At 39.7% G+C, this 6,045-nt stretch overlaps 1 long non-coding RNA gene across 5 annotated transcripts; it reads right to left on the bottom strand.

Annotated features, from left to right (window-relative positions):
- Window positions 1-241: 241 nt before the first annotated feature.
- Window positions 242-5,626, bottom strand: LOC147369757 (uncharacterized). Of its 5 annotated transcripts, none has more exons than XR_015167865.1 (4): window positions 5,393-5,626; window positions 3,641-3,709; window positions 2,767-2,978; window positions 242-373 (listed from the first exon to the last, which is right to left on the bottom strand). It is a non-coding gene; the product is annotated as an uncharacterized LOC147369757 (long non-coding RNA). The 5 variants fall into 5 exon arrangements; XR_015167868.1 differs by having other exon boundaries at window positions 2,767-2,912; XR_015167866.1 differs by lacking the exon at window positions 242-373 and adding an exon at window positions 2,326-2,447.
- Between the last annotated feature and the right edge of the window lie 419 nt (window positions 5,627-6,045).

The following is a 6,045-nucleotide window of genomic DNA, read 5'->3' as shown; positions in this document are numbered from 1 at the left end:
TCTTAGTGTTTAAGCAATTTCTTTGGCTTAAGGTTTCAGCCTTGTTCTTTGCTCACTACTTGACCTCATTATTTTTAAACAATGCCCTAGAAATCTACCCTGCTCTACCATACCTACATACCCACTATATTCCCCCATCCTCAGGGCTTCCAAAGCACAGCCCACCTGTGCACCTACCTGTCAGAAGGAGTAGGAGGCCCAGGATGGCTACCCAAGGGTGCATGATGCTCTTGGCCTGAAAGAAAGTGAAAGTTGACTGGTTTGTATGCTCCCAGGCAGATGGTATCAGGTTGGACACCACTAGATGGCTTTCCAGGGGTTCCAAATAGCTCAGGTTCCTTATGCCTCAGCGCAGAAAAAATTGAGCCAGAGCCTGAGGAGTGATAGATGAGAAGTGATCCATTAAAATAGGATGCTTGTAAGACTTACAAGGAGACAGGTGAGCATTGTGGTGCCTCAAGTACTTAGTGGGTTACATTTGTATAATCAAAGGAAGAAGGAGAGGGAAGAAGACCACCTTCTTTTTCACTGTTAGTCTTCTTGGATGGGAGGATGTTGATCCTGTGTGGTGCATCCGGCACTGTCATGGCACTATGGAAAAATTAGTCCAGGTCTCAGGACAATGAGGGTTGTTCAGTTTGAAATGTCACATATCCAACTCTGGCAAATGTTTTAATCTCACCGATATCAGTTTCTTCTCCTTTATAATGAACGTAATAATAGAATCTACCCCAAACATCTGGACAAGGGCTCACAACAAGATAATGCTCTGAAAGCATCAAACCCAGCCCTTTCCTATAATAAGCACTCAGTAACTATTGTTTATTATCAACAACTCCAAGAATAATATTGATAGTCTGGAATGCTCCCCTATAAAATGATACATATGAAAGCTTTGGAAGTCCCTATTCAGCACTTACACTGTATCATCACAGTAATAATTATTTGATCAGAGGGAGGTGCCAGTCATCAGACACTGTTGAGACCGGCTCGACAAGCAGGGTTTCCGAAAGCGCGATATGGCAAGAGAATGAGAAACAAGACATAAGAATTCAGAGAAAAGGGAGGATCAGGGGACCAACACCGCTCCAAGGTGAAGGTGCAGAAACTGAATCCAAGTCGACTTTATTATACTTTCAGCCGTGAATGAAAGAATATGTGGGGAGACTGGAAGAAATACAAGCTGGAATCAAGATTGCCAGGAGAAATATCAATAACCTCAGATATGCAGATGACACCACCCTTATGGCAGAAAGTGAACAGGAACTAGAAAGCCTCTTGATGAAAGTGAAAGTGGAGAGTGAAAAAGTTGGCTTAAAGCTCAACATTCAGAAAAAGAAGGTCATGGTATCTGGTCCAATCACTTCATGGGAAATAGATGGAGAAACAGTGGAAACAGTGTCAGACTTTATTTTTTTGGGCTCCAAAATCACTGCAGATGGTGATTGCAGCCATGAAATTAAAAGACGCTTACTCCTTGGAAGGAAAGTCATGTCCAACCTAGATAGCATATTCAAAAGCAGAGACATTACTTTGCCAACAAAGGTTCGTCTAGTCAAGGCTATGGTTTTTCCTGCGGTCATGTATGGATGTGAGAGTTGGACTGTGAAGAAGGCTGAGCGCTGAAGAATTGATGCTTTTGAACTGTGGTGTTGGAGAAGACTCTCGAGAGTCCCTTGGACTGCAAGGAGATGCAACCAGTCCATTCTGAAGGAGATCAGCCCTGGGATTTCTTTGGAAGGAATGATGCTAAAGCTGAAACTCCAGTACTTTGGCCACTTCATGCGAAGAGTTGACTCATTGGAAAAGACTCTGATGCTGGGAGGGATTGGGGGCAGGAGGAGAAGGGGACGACAGAGGATGAGATGGCTGGATGGCATCACTGACTCGATGGACGTGAATCTGAGTGAACTCTGGGAGTTGGTGATGGACAGGGAGGCCTGGCGTGCTGTGATTCATGGGGTCGCAAAGAGTCGGACACGACTGAGCGACTGAACTGAACTGAAACTATAACTCATGTGGCCTTCGGGGCCAAAGAACAAAATGGTCATTAACCATTGAGTAATTAGGAAACAGTAATCAATAACAAATCAGTAACTAAGACTAACATTCTTATCTATAGATTTTCCACCAGATACGTAAAACATGTGATTTTGAGACACCAGTTGAGAAACAGGCTGGGGTCAGTTTTCTGACCCCAGGATCATATCTTGTTTTCAAGATTATGAACTGTTCCCTCTGGACTTTTTCCAAGAGTCTCATGCCTTATAGCATCCAGTTTATCAATGATTATAAATTTCTTTTGTGGCCCTTGCTGGGGCCTGCTTTTCTTTTATTCTTCCTGTCTCCTACATCTCCCCCTTTTTGATTTTGCACATGATGAGAAATGGTGAGAAATGTTAGTTGCTGTTGTTGGCTTCATTGTCTCTTGATCATTCTTCTCCAGACTATACAGAAACATAAACACATAATTAATAGCACTCCCATAACCAGAGCAATTCCATATCCAAATGTCTTGATCTGTTTTAAGGGATTAAAAGAAAAAAGATTATTAGCAATAGTATCAAGAAAATCTGATCCAGAAATTACATCAAGATATTTATTAAAAGCTTTTAATATATCTTGTTGTAGATATTGAATATCTACAAAAATATTATCTTGGTTCAATAGGTGTTGTTTAACTTTATCCCATTTGAATTCAGTCTTATTATATTTGAAAACTGTTACACAAAAGGAAGTATAGTTCCAATCACATCTTAGTCTCACCTGTTTTTGTAAACTGACTAGTTGATCTCCTAATAAAATAACAGATTTTTGAAGGTCAGCCACTTGGGAGGCCAGCTTTCCATCAATTTTTTGTTGAGTGGTCCAAAGGAAATCGGCATCTTTATGTCATTCTTATACAAAATGAACTGTTTGTACAGATGTATGAAGAGCCGTTCCAGCTACGGCTGCCGTAGTGGTAATAGCTATAATGCCTAAGATGGCAGCAATTAGCAATCCCAGAAAATGTTTAACACGTTTAAGATTTTTCAATATTTCTTCAATAACATATAATGTAGGTTCTTGCCAAGGTCATTGTAAATCAACTGGAACCCATATGCCAGTTCTGGTTTTAAGAATGTAAATACCCTGCCAACTTTCATTAAAAGGAATGGTATTATTTATACATGTATAAAATGAACAGTTAGACATGTTACTAATCCCAAATTGGGATCATATTTTGCTGGTCTGATCATAAAAACAAAAGGAATTCTTACACAAGTCTGAATAGTGTGGGTAGAATTTTTTGTAAAATTAAAGGTAGCTTTTCGGTCATTTAAAATATATTCAGTATATTGTTCCTTCCAAGCAATTAGTTCTTTTAATGCCATGGGTATTTTTCATATTTCATCATGAATAGGATAATGATCTAAAGGAGGCACAAGGGGAGCTAATCCTATCCCATGCCGTATGAGGAGTTGACTACCATAAGTACTAATTGTCTTATCTTTATATACCCATGGAGAAGACACTTTAGATTCTATAAGTTTAGGGGTTCCTCAGGGTCCATAATTGATAATGGAGCATTCTGCAACATTTAATAATAAGTGACTTTCTGATCCTTTACATAATTTCCATCTTAACCAATTTTCAATACCATGGCTAATTTCAGTAACACAATCAGGAAGCTCAGGTGGATTCATCATGCTGGAAGTTTCTTCTTTTTCTAAAAAAAAGTAAGAGCAGTTAACAGAAAGAGGGAAGTCTTATCATCATTTGATTCTTTGACAACTGACAGCCACTTTTGATATCCTGTTTTAAGACATATACTTCCAAAACCAACACAAATAGGAGTGGCATCAGAGCCAATAGTATAATTTATCAACTGACCATCTTCTTCCTTTAAAGTCTTTTTTAATGTGTCCCAATTTTTCATGTTGGTAACATCTCATATCTGTCTTTTTATTAGCTTTAGATAATACTTGAGCCAGAAGTTGCATTTTATATGGTTCTGACCCAATATCTTGGCAAACTTTAAGATATTCTTCTAGAGGGGCACCCTGTGCTTTGAGAGGCTGAATCACCTTTTTACATTCTGAGTTAGCATTCTCATATGCAAGAACTTGCATCAGCAAATCTCTCAAACCAGGTTGTGCAACTGTTTTATTTAAATTTTGACATAACCTGGCAATAAAATCTACATAATGTTCCCCATTTGATTGTTTAATTTGAGTAAATGAAATCGAGCCTTGTCCAGGTGGATTTATTCTCTCCCAGGCTTTTAAACATATCATTCTCACTTGAGTGAGTAACTGATCATCAAATTGTAACTGAGCTTGAATGCCAAAATGTGCCCCACTGCCCATTAATTGATCAAGTGTTATATCAACTGGCAGGTTGGCTGTTGCATTTCTGCGAGCTTGTGATTTGCTTCGTCTTGCCACCAGGTCCTAAATTGTAAAAATTCTGAGGTGGATAGGCAAATTCTGGCTATCATTTCCCAATCATAAGGAATTAACTGTTCAGCTTGTAAAAGTCCCTGAATTAGTCCCATGGTATAAGGAGAATTAGTTCCATATTAGGTACATGCCTGTTTTATCTCTTTTATAGTTTTAAATGGTATGGCATTATAATCGTAATGCATTCCTCCTTGTGGGAATTGAGGATCTGGTGGGAATTGAGGATCTGGTGGGATTTGGGTTACAGCCACAGGGAGAATTAAAGCGTCTTCATCCCCCTGCAATTGTGCCATTCAAGCTCACTTTTGTAAAGGCGTCATTTTATTAGGCACATTTATCTGTGGTTTAAAACCAAATCCATCATCCCAAGGGTTTTCAGGATTGAAAGAAGAGGGCTCAACAAAAGGTGCATTTGGTCGAGCAAGAAAGATCTGTTCTTGACTTCTATCATTCTTTTGGCTCTTATTTTTCATTTTTATTGTTTCTCTTCCTCATCACCTATGTTATCATATAAATTCATTTCCTCCGTCTGTTCTTGTATTGTTCTACAGAATCCCCTGAATCTGAGGTTTCAGATTGCAGCAGTCCTAAAGCTGTGCTAATAAGATTCCCTACTGACCCTACAGACAAAAGAATCTTTTCGTTGCGTTGGTAGGCACTGCGCAGGCAACCTATGACTTTGTCCCATTCCTCATTCCTCAAAGTCCCTTTATCTGTATCTGCTGCTGCTGCTAAGTTAGTTGCTTCAGTCGTGTCCGACTCTGTGCAACCCCATAGATGGCAGTAGCAGTATTTTTTAATGGCAGAAAACAATTCTTTAAAAGAGGAGTGAGATATCTCGACCCCCGAACTTTTAAACGAAGATTTTAACACTTGCATATAATCACTATGCTTAGAAGGATTTTGCCCCATCATTACCCTGATTGACAAATCCGCAGGGGTGCACTTACCAAGTACTTTCCTCTTCCGCCTAGCTGGACAGATTTCCCTACGTTCACCTCGCTAGGAACTAGCTTCTCAGGCTGGATTTACTTTCGGGTCCCTGTTTCGGCACCACTTGTCGAGACAGGCTTGACAAGCAGGGTTTATGAAAGCGCGATACGGCGAGAGAATGAGAAATAAGACACAAGAATTCAGAGAAAAGCGAGGATCAGGGGACGAACACCGCTCCAAGGTGAAGGTGCAGAAACTGAATCCAAGTCGACTTTATTATACTTCCAGCCGTGAGTGAAAGAATATGTGGGGAGTTAAACTATAACTCATGTGGCCTTCAGGGCCAAAGAACAAAATGATCATTAACCATTGAGTAATTAGGAAACAGTAATCAATAACAAATCAGTAACTAAGACTAACATTCTTATCTATAGATTTTCTACCAGATACGTAAAACATGTGATTCTCAGACACCAGTTGAGAAACAGGCTGTGGTCAGTTTTCTGACCCCAGGATCGTATCTTATTTTGAAGATCATGAACTGTTCCCTCTGGACTTGTTCCAAGAGTCTCATGCCTTATAGCATCCAGTTTATCAATAATTATAAATTTCTTTTGTGGCCCTAGTGGGGGCCTGCTTTTCTTTTATTCTTCCTGTCTCCTACAAGACA

This window comes from Bos grunniens, chromosome 7, assembly GCF_055505025.1.
Source record: "Bos grunniens cultivar Pamir isolate PY7600 chromosome 7, Bosgru_T2T1.0, whole genome shotgun sequence".
Taxonomy (NCBI): domain Eukaryota; kingdom Metazoa; phylum Chordata; class Mammalia; order Artiodactyla; family Bovidae; genus Bos; species Bos grunniens.
Note: the sequence above shows the minus strand (reverse complement) of the source record. Positions and strands in the feature narration are given on the sequence as shown.